A 17039-nucleotide genomic window follows, 5' to 3' on the forward strand; every position below is an offset into this window, starting at 1 on the left:
TAATGATGTGTGATCTTTAGAGATAATGTACTAGTGTAGAAGTGTTTAGTTATAAGAATATGATTGACTTTCTCATGTGTATGGATATTTGTGTTATGTACTCTTTTAATTTGTGTTATCTAGAACATGCTCTAAATGTTTGCACAGATAATCTGATTAGTGCAATTATTTGTAGTGTTAAGCTGTGACAGAGTTCAATCAAAAAGAACATTTTAGTAATGATTAGTTAGTGTACTACATAATTTTCTATGTGTCCAAATTTGAAATATTTCTTGGCACAATCTCTTCTATTATGTGTATGTATGTATATATGTGTAGCTGTCAGATTGACAGACTCGAACCCAGAATAATATCAATAATATGAGGCCCTGAGAACTTTATTATCTAACCAATGTTATCAGAGAGAATAATGCACCCAGTAGTGACCCGAGGGCACCACGGGAGGCAAACTTGTTGCAAATTTAAGTAGTGCAAAGTTACGCACAAAGAAGCTTCAATTGAAGCATGTGCAGATTCAAACAGTAAAAAAGAGCTAGCCAGATACAGTCCAAGTCAATTTTTGCCTACAGAGACTACACTGTAGTTACGTAGGACGTTGATAGTAAAGTGTGACACGAGTTCAAAGGAGTTATTGAACAATATGCCTGAATCCGGCTGGAATGCACAAATAAAATCTACTCGAACACGAATATAGATGACTTTTGGGCAAACTAATACCAAATTTTGAATATTTGTTACCATGTACGCAAATATCACACCTTGGTAAAGAGTTACGAATGTGCTATTACAAAAAGAAAATTGCACAGCGGACATTGTAAATAAAAATAAGGGAACTTAAACAAAAGTGCAGTATTGTGCGGCAGAGACAGACAGTGACTGTTAAACCTGCAGCAATACGTCACGGAATAGTTGAGTATAAGTAATAAAAAAACTGTATCATCGCCGTGTGTGCAAGTGAACAAGGAACTAGCACGACACGAACAGTGAACCGATAACGGACGGTGGATCAAGCTAGTGTCAAACTTTAACTCTTTGTGTGTCAAGGGACGCTAGGAAAGCGCATTGACTACAGAGATACATTTTGTCCTAAGGTGAAAACTTGCGTGTGACTACTGACAAGTCATGACATGGTGAAAAATATTGTATGCCCATAAAACGTGTTACTGTGACAACGAAACATTGTGCAAACCAGACTAGTGAAGGCCTACTGAGTAATAACTGCCACTAACTGTGTGCGTTCTTTCCCACAGCAGGAAAAGTGCCTATAAGGATAGTATACTGTTTCTGAACTTGTTGCATGTTTCCTGGAGCACTGCAAGAAGACGTCGCACGGGCGAGCGGATATCCAACGCGCATCCGGCTACATCAGCTATGCAGCGGCCGCAGCAGGCCCGTAGCAGACCAGACAGACAGCCACGCCCCTCCGCGCCGTAGCTGTCAACGCCGGGGGCGGTGACCTACACGGAGTCAGCGCGCCGCACCGAGAGCCGCTCAACAATCACTCCGCACCGCTCACCAAATACAGCATTATTGATTTTTTTTTATGTTCACATAAACTGAATAACATGTCAATGACTTCATTTCGATAAACATTGAACATTTACTATGTAGGACAAGTGACCTTGTAGTGTATCACAAGAATAATAGTGTCACGCACAAAAACTTCCGTTGAACTGTATGTGACTGTGATATTGTGTAATTGTGTAACCGTTTGTGACGAACTGCTAATTTAATTCAAATGAATAACTGTTAAAGAGACAATATTGACCATGAACCAACTGGGATGGCTGGGCTCTGGCACAGTTTTGCCCAGGTTTCCTGTTTGCCTACGCCCAAATGGGGGAGCCATGAACTTATATAACCCTGGGACTAAATAAAAGAGCCATTCCGTAAAAAAATACAGAAGTGTAAAGAACGTTACTGGCACCATTGTGTCAAAGTGTAAAAACTCTTTGCCAAATGCTGCCAGGGGGCAATGTAACGTTCCCTGGCAAACTCACGTTATTAAAGAACAAGAGTTTATTTGTACCATATACGCCGCTCTGAGCAAGTTGTATATATCGAAATTATTGAACAAAAATATTACTGAATGTGGTGTAAAAGACATTTGTTATTCTCCTTATATTTTTTGTTGTAATATTTCTCTGTATTTAGGATAGGAATTTTTCTGTATTTATTATGTGATTGTAAAATGTGTCAGTATTTGCGATAGCAGAGATATAAAATGTTGTCAGAAGAGAATAATATCGTCAATTTGCAAAGAAATGTCAATAGTCAGCAATACTATTTAAGCACAATGCATTATGTATTCTTTGGTCTTCTCTGTTCAGAAGTCATTGCGGTAGGACACTGTGAAAGAGTTTTTTACGAATGTAGACTTCTTTTGTCTCTGTCTGGGCTTAGCCGCCATTAGACGATGCGTTACGAATTAATGTGAGTTGTACTACTGTTTGATCTAAATATATCAGAATTTATCAAATGTGTGAATTATTTATGTAAATTAGCTTGCCCACGTCATCTATAAAATTTCTTTAAGAATTTTTCAGCATTTTTTAGCGGTGTTGCTGGGCTGTGCCGTGACCAACAATAGCAGCGGCGGCATATTTAAAAAAATTATCAAACCCGTAAATCTGGAACAGATGCATAAAAATCAATAGTGAATTAAGAAATTGTTCTTCTTTTTCAGAGATCCTGTGGCTGATAAAATTTGAATTAATTATACGTTTGTGCATTCGTAGGCGGATAGTTAATGTTAGTTAACATTGAAATTTAAACAGTTTGGTTCTTTCAAAATATCTTAAATGTGTAATGAAGTAGGTTTGATCAGTGATAAATGTCGGCTTGGCAATAATTAAAACATTTTCTGCTAATAGAGGTAATCTTGTGTTCTATGGCTAGTGCCAGGATAAAATTCAGTAAAAATATTTAACAAAAAACCCACTGCATCTGGAAAGTGTATGCCAAGGCCGAATGATTTAAAGGACTCAATTCTCAACCTAACATTCTTAACCAGTTCATATGAGTCCACGTAAATATTATTTTTTCTTTAAATGTACGTAATTCTTAAGAAAGTAAAACTTTATATTACCACACGAAAATAAGAGAGTGGTTCTACAACAAAGTTCGCACGAAAGAAAATTAACTTAAAAGCAAAAGATAAAATTTATTATTCTTCTTTAACGAAATTTCAAATCAATTCCATTCATTTCGACGATTTCGTTAAAGCGTCTTGATTGATGTGTGGCTGTGTTAGATGATACGGGTGCTTGCCATGTAGTGTTTTCTTTTTCCAATTTACCTTCTTTGTATCTGTTGATGTTATGTGATCTAGAGGGTTGTAGAAGTGTCTATGAAATTGCAATGGTGTAGTCGATGTATTTATATGAGTGATTGCTTTGTGTATTTTGCTAGTTTCTGCTCGTTCTATAAAGAATTTTCTTAAATTGTCTACCTGTCCATAATGTAGGTTTATTATGTCGATAAATCCCCTTCCTCCTTCCTTCTGCTTAATGTGAATCTTTCTGTTGCTGAATGTATGTGATGTATTCTATATTTGTGGCATTGTGATCGTGTAAGTGTATTGAGTGCTTCCAGTTCTGTGTTACTCCATTTCACTACTCCAAATGAATGGTCAATATTGGTATAGCATAAGTATTTATAGCTTTTGTCTTGTTTCTTGCTGTCAATTCTGTTTTCAGTATGTTTGTTAGACTTTGACTATATTTTTCTTTTAGTTCTTCTTTAATATCTGTATTATCTATTCCTATTTTTTGCCTGTATCCTAGATATTTATAGGCATTTGTTTTTTCAATCGCTTCTATGCAGTCGCTGTGGTTATCCAATAAGTAATCTCCTTGTTTAGTGTGTTTTCCCTTAACTATGCTATTTTTCTTACATTTGTCTGTTCCGAAAGCCATATTTATATCATTGCTGAATACTTCTGTTATCTTTAGTAATTGGTTGAGTTGTTGATTTGTTGCTGCCAGTAGTTTTAGATCATCCATGTATAGCAAATTTGTGATTTTGTGTTGGTATGTTCCAGTAATATTATATCCATAATTTGTATTATTTAGCATGTAGGATAGTGCGTTCAGAGCAAGGCAGAATCAGAAAGGACTTAAATGAGTCTCCTTGGTATGTTCCACGCTTAATCTGTATTGGCTGTGATGTGATATTATTTGAATTTGTTTGGATATTAAGTGTGGTTTTCCAGTTTTTCATTACTCTGTTTAGGAACTGTATCAATTTAGGATCCACTTTGTAACCGAGCGAGGTAGCGCAGTGGTTAGCACACTGGACTCGCATTTGGGAGGACGATGGTTCAATCCCGTCTCTGGCCATCCTGATTTAGGTTTTCCGTGATTTCCCTAAATCGCTTAAGGCAAATGCCGTGATGGTTCGTTTGAAAGGGCACGGCCGATTTCCTTCCCCATCCTTCCCTCACCCGAGCTTGCACTCCGTCTCTAATGACCTCGTTGTCGATGGGACGTTAAACACTAATCTCCTCCTCCTCTACTTTGTCTATTTCCAATATTTGTAGTAACCATGAGTGGGGTACACTATCAAAAGCTTTTTGGTAATCAATGTATGTGTAGTGTAGCGACCTTTATTTAGTTTTAGCTCGATATGTCACCTCTGCATCTATTATCAGTTGCTTTTTACATCCTCGCGCTCCTTTGCAGCAGCCTTTTTGTTCTTCATTTATAATTTTGTTCTGTGTTGTATGTGTCATTAATTTCTGTGTAATGACTGAAGTTAATATTTTGTATATTGTTGGTAGGCATGTTATGGGGCGATATTTTGCTGGGTTTGCTGTGTCTGCTTGATATTTAGGTTTCAGATAAGTTATTCCTTGTGTAAGTGTATCAGGGACTGTGTATGGGTCTGCAATGTAACTGTTAAATAATTTAATTAGATGTGAATGTGTTGAGGTGAACTTCTTTAGCCAGAAATTTGCTATTTTATCTTTTCCAGGGGCTTTCCAATTGTGCGTAGAATTAATTGCTTGGGTGACTTCATGTTGCAAAATTATCACTTCAGGCATTTGTGGTATCATCTTGTATGTGTCTGTTTCTGCTTGTATCCACCGTGCATGTCTGTTATGTTGTAACGGGTTTGACCATATGTTGATCCTGAATTGTTCCATGTCTGTTATGTTTGGTGAATTGTCTGTTTTAATGTGTGTGTTATCTATTGTCTGATAAAATTTCTTTTTGTTTGTGTTGAATGTTTGGTTTTGTTTCTTTCTATTTTCACTTTTTTTGCATCTTCTAAGTCATTTGGCCAATGCTTGTAAATTCTGCTTCTTTTCATCTGATTGCTCTATCGCTTCTTGTTGTGAGATTTTACCTAACCTTTTTCGTTTTTTGTCTGATATTTCATTTTTTATAAATTGTGTTAGCTGTCCGATGTCTTTTCTCAGTTTTTCTGTTCTGATCTGTAGCCTGTGTTGCCATGCTGGTTTTGTGGGTTTCATCTGTGTGTTGGTTGGTTCTGATCTCTGCCTGGTGTGTATATTTAATGTGGCGAGTGCTCCTACATAAACCAGTAGTTGTAACTCTTCCATAGTTGTATTTTCATTTATTTTGTTGTGTATGATTGTGTTGATAGTTGTTATTGTTGTTTCTACTTGTTGGTTATTTGGGGGTCTATGCAAGAATGGTCTAATGTCTGTATTTGTATCTTTGTATTCTATATATGTCAGCTGAAATTTTTCTTCTATATCTAACATGTGTGTCACTTTGTGTTCTATTTATGCTTGTTCTGGTGGCTGTCTTAAGATTTCGTTTTGCTCTGATTGTTTAATTGATGCGTGTTGTTCTTTGTTTGTTTGCTCTGGGATGTTTGAGTCCATTACTGTATTTTCTTCTACTTCTTCTGATTGCACATTATTTTGTTCCAGTATTTGTTGTACTTGTTGTTTGATGTTTTCTAATTCTGACTGGGGTATCCTGTTATTTTTGATTATTACACGGATCTGATCAGCTAGTCGTTGTTCGGTTAAAATTTTTAATTCTGGGTATCTGGTAATAAATGTTGTGTATACTTGTGATCTGTATCCAGTTGTGTTTGTTCCTAAGTTTGTTGCTTGGTAATAACAGAACATGAGGTGTTCGTTACCTTCATCTGACCATCTCATCCTCTATCTTTATTTTCCTTCTAGAGTGGTTGCAGGAAGCATATCCTGCAAAACACCTCTATTTGGATTTAAATCATTTTCCGTGTGGCTAGCAGTGTCGTTACCATTGTGGACGGGCATAGGGTCCAAGCGTCGTCCCCAACCATGACTGCGCTTGACTGAGGCTTCATTAATTCTGTCCTGATCCAACTAATCACACTGAAAGGCGGCTAGCCCTATAAGTGGTTTGTTCTTTTCGTCGCTTTTTACGACTGGCAGAACATACCACACGCCTATTCTTTTTATTATTATTATTACATCACCTGACTGCTTTCACATTTGTCCCTGCCTTTTATGGGATGGGAAATGCATGTGACAGGACTGGAGCGTGTTGTAGTATGGGTCAGATTTTGCATCTATTACAGGATAAGCCCCATGGGACAGCTGGTTTCGAGCTGGGGTGGAATAGGGGCAGACATGGATATCGTGTGAGTTGGGTAGGCAGTGGAATACCTACGTGGGGGGGGGGGAATTTTTCATTTCAGGACATGATGATGAGAGATAATCGAAACCCTGCTGTTCTCTGAAGTATCATTATTGAATCCTGATGATGACAGAAAAATTGTTATGAACTATCATTAATTCAATACAAGTCATCCAATCTTAGCATTTAAATAAAACTAAATTGTTTGGCTGCCTTAGTCTTAAATCAGTATTTCTGTCCCCAAGAATATATAACCTGTCATTAGACCATTTTTCAAGAAGTAAGTCAGTTTTCTCCAAGACTGTGCAAATGCCTCAACATTAGTGTCTGGCATACAGTACAAAAATATAGTTACGATTTTTAATATGGGCTGTAACAGTGCACCTGCTTCCACTGCATTTTCTATGCTTGTATCACCCACACTAAGGACACTGTATTGCACAAGTACTGTAAGCCCACCAACCTGATTTCTGTATTCTCTTCTGTGATGCATCTTCAGTAACTCATCAGTCTGAAATCACAGAGCTGAAAATCTTAATGAGTTCAGGATAGTTTTTGCCCAAAAATATACACACCACCACAATTTTGGTTTCAATTTTTCATATATTGTAATCAAGGTCCTGTTGTTGGATGATGTCCAATTTCTTGATTCATACAAAAAAAATACTACTCAGGACAGACCATCATCATTAATAATAATTTGGTTTGTAAAACATGTAGTGATCTAGAAGTTTGGAAAAGTATGAGGAATCATTTTACGCATCTGGATTGGCACTAATCTGTTTATGCATACAAGCTCAATACTGAACATAACAGTAGAGTATACAAAATTCATAACTAATGGTTCAGTCAATTAATGAAGTAAGCCACCTTGTGCATAAAAATTGGAGTAACAGAAGCGCAGCAGTCAAAGATGAAATCTAAAAAGCACAGAGTCAAAATCTGCAACGTAAAATGCGTCTGCTTCTGAACTTTAATGATAATTATCGTGTAAATTAATTTTTTCCACAAACTTGTAGCTGTGTTAATGAAATGTTGGAATGATAGTCTTTACAATGAGTGGTATGATATTTTTTTTTTCGCTCTCAGATTGTGACCTCCCCTCTCCTTCTTTCTCTCTCTTGCTCTGTCGTCGTCGTTTTCTTCTGTTCTCCTCGGCTGTCCAAATTTTCTTCCTTCTTCCTTTGTCGTACTACAGCTATATCTCAGGGAGAAGGCGGTACATATGTGGTTGATCAGGATGATATAGTGCTATGTGTGAGTGTCACACTTATCCCCGTTTTGGGAAGATTGATGACTAAAGCTGAAACATTTTTCTAAAAAGGTAAGTGCTCTCTTTTTAAAAAGGTGAAAATTGTAGTGTAGACTATAATTTCATCGATCTACTAAATTGAAGGAAAACGACACAGTTTATAAAGTTCCAACTTTGGAAGAAGTTTATTGATCCCAAGAAGTTGAAACAAAAACTCATCCATTCCAAATGTCATTCACAACAAGAGTAGTTAGTTTTCTGTGCATGTAGTGGTCACCACTGATTGAAATGATCATTCCGGTTATTCAATTACAATCTGTGTATTGGTTGCTAACCAATGTATCAATAAATCGACTATTCTTTGATTAATATATGTCGTATTCGAACAATAAATCAAACCTCATTTACTGTAAGCACCAAGAACCATTACTAAAACGTCCAATAATTCTATAATAATTATTACCAAGTTAATGCCAAGAAATTACAGGTAGTATCAATTAAACCTTCATGTGACCATAATGCGTGATAGCCTACCACATATCGCAAAATTCACACCGTTATTTCAAAGTCCGGCGCGATCTGTTTGTAACAAAGTTTAGCTGTGGATCTCTAAAATATTTTCCAAACCAACTCGAAATTATGGATTATCAGTTTTAGGTCAATTCCTTAAAATTAAAGAGGACCCACACTCGATTACAACTTGTCCGTGCACTTGAGCAACTCAGAAGTTATTATCTTTTTCAAAGAAAAGAAAACTCACGCATAACGCAGCATTGTTATCTGCTACGTCAAAAAAAACTCATTACCTATTGATTCTTATAAAATGTCAATCTCTAGGAAAGACTGCACTACAAAAAAATCTCGACCTGAGATGATGTCACGTGTTACTACCTGTTTTGACTCTCCTACTCTCACGTGACACAAAGTATATCTTACTTTAGTGGACATCCCGACAAGATTATTGCTTGAAGATTTCGTGTGCTACTATTACGATTACTCATGTAATGCTACACTGCCCCCCAAACCTTAATATCTTTGAAGAGGTCATAGATGTTGCGGGTTTCTCTGAGCGATGTTGTGTACTGTTGTTTTTGAACCAGTCATTTCCAGACTCAACATAACAAAATATCACACTTTCACTTCACTGCACTAATTTCACAACACTATTAGTTGAGGAGCCCTTTTTTTAACTGACTGCAAAAAGCAGGGATTGCAGCCAGTTCTCATGGATAAAATGACCAAGACAGCGGCTGCCATCGGCTGTTCAGGCTGCTAAAGACAGCTCAGTCATCTTCTTTGGCTCTTCATCGTTCGAAGATCCCAGTACTGCTGCTCGTCGATCGGCGATTCCAAATCTCAAACAGGCTGCTTATAACGCCGGGTTATCTAATAGTTTGGCTGACAGGGTCATCTCTGTTTCCCAATAGTGCGTCTTCTTACTCTCTTTGGTGTCAGCATTGGATCTTTGACACTTCATGTTTATCAACAAGTCGTTGCATGTGTTAAAATAATGTGTTCTAATTTTCCTTTACAATTATACAACGAATGATTTCCGAAATGAATTCAGTAAAAGATATCCTGGTTGTTAATGCATTTCTGCACTGTACCTTCCACTGTTCTACATTACTTTGGTGACCATTCCAGTATTTGTATCATTCTTGTGTTTACACAAAACTCGTCCTCCCATTTCGCACCTTACTGATGATTATTTTACGATAACAGGCATAAAAGTATCTTAATGTATTTTGTGTGCAGATTAACTGTAGTTGACAATGAATTCTCCGATGTGATCTTTTGCAGGTCATTTTCTCATCGATGATGATCTCCTTTCCCTTTTCCATACAGATCTTCCTTCTTACATTCCTGTCCTTTTTCTCTTTATAACCACTACACACAAATATGGAATTATTTTTCATCTTAATACTATTATTAACAACACATTCTTCACAATGTGTAAAAATGTAAGACAAATACTTACAGATTTTAAATCAATTCTTCATTCCTCTGAATAACACTCTTGAAACCCATCAGCATTTCCTCTCTTCTTAACACAGAAACTGTTATCCAATTACTTTTCCAATTCGGATCCCGTTTTTGCTGACTTTCTTCATTCTGTCTCCTTCGAACATATATATACAAATGCTTTCTTCTATGTACATATACTATTTAATAACAGTTAAAAAATATTCTTTCTAACTGTATACTACTAATATGCCATAGCATTCATGATATGCTTTTGCCCTACTCGTGTGGCTCCATTCCACTAATGGTGTTCCGGTATCAAATTCCTTCTTTATGCTTCTTTCTTGCAGTTTATTTCCATATTACTGTCCGTCTCTTAATTTCTTTATGGCGAAAACAGTCCTTTTATGGTATCTGAGTCACAATCTGCTTAACTCCCTTCGTGTGGTATCTGCATTATCTTGTATGGCCCTGTATATAAATACTGCCACTTTTTGTTAAGTTTCTTCTTGCTCGATGGTTTTGGATGATTTCTTATTAGTATTTTCTCACCAACTGTATATGTGGTTACTTTCTTTACACTTTTGTCAAACTTTGCTTTCCGTAGTTTAGCCTGATGCTGGAGGTTCTCATAAACTTTTTGCAGAATGTCCTCTTCTTGAATTCTGGGCCAATTCCCAAACCAGTCTTAAGATTCGTTTCTTCCATGCGTTATTTGATTCAGTGAATATCCAGTAGAACCATGTGGCAGGTCACTGTAGACCCTTTCGAATTCTGGCAACCAATCAATCCACTGGTAGTGTCACTGCGGTATATGCACACGCAGAAATCGGTTTACGAGGGTTGTTTTTTAAATAACGGCCGTTCGCGCGTATAGTCCCGTAGTTCGCGCGGACGCCTCAACAAGCCACCGCGCCACTTGCCGGCATCCTTCCCGTTCGCACTGATGCAAGTTGCAGCTCTGTAGCTGACGTGTACGCATCGCTGTGCTACTTTATAATGTTTACGATTACTGAATCGCCCGCCGCTTGTGAGATACGGTCAGTGATACGTTTTTTGACCGCGAGAAGCCAATCAGCTGCAGAAATTCATCGTCAGTTAACAGACGTTTATGGCTTGAATGCAATGAGTGAAGGTAAAGTGCGTCAATGGGTTAGAGAGTTTAAAAATGGCTGTGAAAACGTCCATGACGAAGAACGCTCAGGCCGGCCCTCTGTGATCACTAATGATTTGGTGGCTGCAGTCGAAACAAAGATTCGTGAGGACAGAAGATTCACAATTTCCACTCTTTCTTTGGAATTTCCACAAGTTTCAAGATCGGTTTTGTACTAAATTGTGTCTGAAAACCTAAACTTTAAGAAACTGTGTACTCGGTGGGTACCCAGACTCCTCACAGAGGACCACAAAAGGAAGAGATTTGCCACTTCATTGGACTTCTTGATTCGTTATGAGGAAGAAGGGGATGACATGTTGAGTCAAATTGTCACTGGAGACGAAACATGGGTATCCCATATCACTCCCGAAAGCAAGCGACAATCGATGGAATGGCGACACACAACCTCACCCGTCAAGGTCAATGCCATACAGACGCTGTCAAAGCGCAAGATTATGGCAACTGTGTTCTGGGACCGGCGCGGTGTTTCGCTAGTGGACTTTATGCCACGAGGAACGACAATCAACTCAGATGCCTACTGTGCAACTCTAAAGAAGCTCCGCAGAGCAATTCAAAACAAAAAGCGCGGCATGCTGACAAAAGGAGTTTTGCTCCTGCTCGATAACGCTAGGCCTCACACCTCTCAAAAGACTCGGGATTTGATTGATTCTTTTGCCTGGGAAGTTTTGGACCATGCACCATACAGCCCCGACCTTGCTCCTAGCGATTTTCACCTTTTCCGGTACCTGAAACACCATCTTGCCAGGCAGCGCTTCAATGACGACGATAAAGTGAAAGCGGCCGTGAACTCTTGGCTGTCGGAGCAGGCAGCCGAATTCTTTGTAGAGGGAATTAAAATCTTAGTTGTACGGTATGACAAGTGCTTAAATAAACAAGGCAACTATGTAGAAAAATAGGTAAAAGTCTGTAGAATCAGAAAATAAAAACTTTTTACAAAAGTATTTGTATCTTTTTTAAAAAATAAAAACGGCCCTTACTTAAAAAACAACCCTCGTAATTCCCGAAATAGTCTCGCGATCAGATTCCCACAAGGATAGAACCGTGATATGTATATATGTTTGATATTGTGTTCCTTCATAGTCCTTTTCTACAACCCACTAGTATAATATGCTGCATTATCAGTTAGAATCATCTTTGGTTTTCCATAGGCAGTAATGAAGTTGATGATGAACTTCCTTAACATTGTCTGGACAATTAGACTCCGCAAAGGATATAATTTGACATATTTTGAAAAAATGTAACAGGCCAGTATGTACTTCAACCTCCCTCGTGCAGTCAGACATGAACCACACACATCGCAAGCTATTAGTGTTAAAGGTTGGTGAGGCTTTATGGGACATAGCTCAATCCTTCTGCAATAGTTTATGCGTTTGGTCTTTTGACATATTTTGCATTTGTTCAGAATATTATTCGCTAGCCGTTCTAGGTTCAGATAATAGCAATATTGACCCAACTTAGCTTTGCATTTAGAAGGCCCAAAGTGTCCCCACTTCAGATGAGTATACCAAAGTAATGGTTCTATATAATCTTTTGGGACGAACCTTTCCATCCATCATTGTTGTTTTCTTTCCTAAATAATACCTCAGATTGTAAAATATATTGATATTTAGCATTAGTGGGATTTTTATATTTACTTTACCCTTAATAGTCTTCCAACATAGGTCTTCTCCTTGCAACTTTGACAGCTTTTGATACAGTTCTGAAACTTGTCTTTCACAGTAATTTACTGATACATCTATTATTTTAAGATTTAAAGATAGTTCATCATCTTCTTCATTTGCTCTCCCTTTTGGTAATAGAGATAAAGAACAAGAAATTACATTGTCTTTTCCCCTTATGTATTGCACCGAAGTGTTGTATTCTTGTAACAACAGGGCCCATCCGGTTAACCTTGAATGAATCATTAAACCCGTCAAGATATAGGATAAAGCATTATGATCACAGTATATCGTAATCCTCTTCCCATTAACAAAATGCCTGAACTTCTTGAGTGTCCAAATTACAGCGAATACCTCTAATTCCATGATACAGTATGCTCTCTTGCTTTTAGATAGTGTTCTGCTTGCAAACCCTATAATTTTAATGGTGTTCTGTTCATGGAGATCATCTATTTGGAACAACGTGGCCCTAAGCCTTTTTCTGTGGCATCAGTTGCAATACAAAAGTCTTGTTCAAGTTTCGGATGGTGCAGAAGTTGTGCATTAGTCAAAGCATACCGGTTTTTATCAAATGCTTGGCTGCATTCCTGGATCCATTTCCATGTAATGTTCTATCGTAATAGTTGTAATTAACAGTCATTGCTAGTTATTGGTCATGCAGAAATCGTGGAAAAATGAATCGAGGCTCAAAAAATACTTTAATTCCTTTTTACTCCGAGTATACAGACGCTCTTTGATGGCATTCATCTTCTTGGGATCGGGCATAATTCCGTCCAACGTAAATATGTGTACAAGAAACTTTATTTGATTCTTGACGAATTTTGACTTCGTCAGATTCACCGTCACTCTGTACTCTGAGAACTTCATGAATACTTTCTCTAATAAATCGAGATGCTCCTCATATGTCATAGTCGCGATCGAAAGGTTGTCTACATACTCGGTAGCTCTATCAAGTAGACAGCTTTTCCCAAGAAAGATAAAAGCAGTGTACTTCCGTAATTCAGGTGATATTCTCGTCTGCCAATATGAACTCCTCATATCCAGGGATGTCAAATAGCGGGCACCGTTAAACTTCTACATAAGTTCTTCCAAATTCTCTGGTCTCGTTTGCGCCGGAACAATAATTTTGTTAATTTCCCTGGCGTCAAGAACCAGTCTTACATCACCATCTGACTTTAAGACAGCCAAGAGAGGGCTCGAATATGGAGAATTAGAGTGCACTATTATTCCCCACTCTAACATCTTAGCGATTTCTTTTTTTACTGCCTCTCTCTTAGACCACGGAACAGAGTATGAAGTGTGACAAAAAGCTTCATGAGGATATGTTTGAATATCAAACTCGAACTCCTTGATGATTCCTGGATGTTTACTAAATACTGGTGCATAATTAGTCAACAAACAGAGTAAGTCTTCCCTCTGATCTGACGTCAGATATTCGGATTCAGAGACTTTGTCTCGTATTGTGTCTTGATCTATCTCGTCTTTCAGAAGATTCGATAAAATAAATTTCTTTTGCTATATCACACTTAATACCAATATAGCTAATCATTAGCTTTTTACAACATCACTCTGGGATTATTTGGCCCTTCATCATAGGAATTGTTACAACCTCGCTTCCAGAGTGTAACGTACACGTTCCTTCTTTTAAATTAATTATTCCTCCAGCTCCACAGAAAAAATCAAGACCCCAAACACAAGGCACGGCCATTTTCGAAACGATCAGGAAGGCACTTTCTATAGTAGCCCCCCGCATTATAATGTCAACTCGTGCCTGTTTTGAGACTCTCTGCGCTATCGCACCAAATGCGTCGGATACAATGCGTCCAGTAACAGGAAACGTTAACACTCTCCCTTCTTGGCTGATCTGTTTATAACAATCTAGTGTCATTACACTAATGGTTGCGCCTGTGTCGATCAAGATTTCAATATCGATGCCATTTATTACTGCTTGCATCACAGTCTGTAAAATTCACCCACGTATTTTGGAAATGTTCGGCACTTCTTCACTTAACTCTTCCCTTAAGTCCAAATCATTATTATATCTTAATACACTCCTGGAAATTGAAATAAGAACACCGTGAATTCATTGTCCCAGGAAGGGGAAACTTTATTGACACATTCCTGGGGTCAGATACATCACATGATCACACTGACAGAACCACAGGCACATAGACACAGGCAACAGAGCATGCACAATGTCGGCACTAGTACAGTGTATATCCACCTCTCGCAGCAATGCAGGCTGCTATTCTCCCATGGAGACGATCGTAGAGATGCTGGATGTAGTCCTGTGGAACGGCTTGCCATGCCATTTCCACCTGGCGCCTCAGTTGGACCAGCGTTCGTGCTGGACGTGCAGACCGCGTGAGACGACGCTTCATCCAGTCCCAAACATGCTCAATGGGGGACAGATCCGGAGATCTTGCTGGCCAGGGTAGCTGACTTACACCTTCTAGAGCACGTTGGGTGGCACGGGATACATGCGGACGTGCATTGTCCTGTTGGAACAGCAAGTTCCCTTGCCGGTCTAGGAATGGTAGAACGATGGGTTCGATGACGGTTTGGATGTACCGTGCACTATTCAGTGTCCCCTCGACGATCACCAGTGGTGTACGGCCAGTGTAGGAGATCGCTCCCCACACCATGATGCCGGGTGTTGGCCCTGTGTGCCTCGGTCGTATGCAGTCCTGATTGTGGCGCTCACCTGCACGGCGCCAAACACGCATACGACCATCATTGGCACCAAGGCAGAAGCGACTCTCATCGCTGAAGACGACACGTCTCCATTCGTCCCTCCATTCACGCCTGTCGCGACACCACTGGAGGCGGGCTGCACGATGTTGGGGCGTGAGCGGAAGACGGCCTAACGGTGTGCGGGACCGTAGCCCAGCTTCATGGAGACGGTTGCGAATGGTCCTCGCCGATACCCCAGGAGCAACAGTGTCCCTAATTTGCTGGGAAGTGGCGGTGCGGTCCCCTACGGCACTGCGTAGGATCCTACGGTCTTGGCGTGCATCCGTGCGTCGCTGCGGTCCGGTCCCAGGTCGACGGGCACGTGCACCTTCCGCCGACCACTGGCGACAACATCGATGTACTGTGGAGACCTCACGCCCCACGTGTTGAGCAATTCGGCGGTACGTCCACCCGGCCTCCCGCATGCCCACTATACGCCCTCGCTCAAAGTCCGTCAACTGCACATACGGTTCACGTCCACGCTGTCGCGGCATGCTACCAGTGTTAAAGACTGCGATGGAGCTCCGTATGCCACGGCAAACTGGCTGACACTGACGGCGGCGGTGCACAAATGCTGCACAGCTAGCGCCATTCGACGGCCAACACCGCGGTTCCTGGTGTGTCCACTGTGCCGTGCGTGTGATCATTGCTTGTACAGCCCTCTCGCAGTGTCCGGAGCAAGTATGGTGGGTCTGACACACCGGTGTCAATGTGTTCTTTTTTCCATTTCCAGGAGTGTACATTTGTTGAAAAATGATGCCTGCCCTCCTTTTCATCCCCAGTCATCCTAGGAAGGCTTTTGGAGACCAGTTTTAGTTTAACCTTTCGCTAGATGTGTTCATTGGCGGTGCATGAATTTCAGTTATATGAATGCTGTGTTCAGAGATCGGTATTGGTTCCCTCCATAATTCCGGTGGTCTGTCATTCATTGGGATCGGTCCTTGCGGCTGTGATGCTGGTGCAGCTCCTTGCGGATAATCTGCCCACGGTTGTATCCTATCAGGATCTTCTTCGGGATATGTATCACGTCTGCTTTCCCGTATTGATACAATTTACGCGATTACCATTATTCCCATAGGTTTTCTTAGTATAATAAGCATCGCGGTTATATTGATCTCCTTCATTGTTAGTTTTATGATAGCCATAAGACGTCGTTTACTTTCTTTCTGGTAGTGTAGGCTTAGCATTCCCATCTTTGGTGTGGTCATTACAACCATCACCATGATTACATCATTATGCTGTGTAGCAGACATTGATTATTATTATAAACTTTGGCATCTTCCAGAATCATATCAACAGAATCAACTACAGACAAAAATTGTTCCACATCACAATCAGGAACATTTATCAGTTTTTTTTGCGAATATGAATTGGCAACCTTCCCTTTAGAATGCGTATTACTTCCCGATGTGAGATAGGCCCGTTCCAATATCTCGTTTTGTTAATGTACACTCCTGGAAATTGAAATAAGAACACCGTGAATTCATTGTCCCAGGAAGGGGAAACTTTATTGACACATTCCTGGGGTCAGATACATCACATGATCAAACCGACAGAACCACAGGCACATAGACACAGGCAACAGAGCATGCACAATGTCAGCACTAGTACAGTGTACATCCACCTTTCGCAGCAATGCAGGCTGCTATTCTCCCATG

Source organism: Schistocerca piceifrons, chromosome 6 (genome assembly GCF_021461385.2).
Source record: "Schistocerca piceifrons isolate TAMUIC-IGC-003096 chromosome 6, iqSchPice1.1, whole genome shotgun sequence".
Taxonomy (NCBI): Eukaryota; Metazoa; Arthropoda; class Insecta; order Orthoptera; family Acrididae; genus Schistocerca; species Schistocerca piceifrons.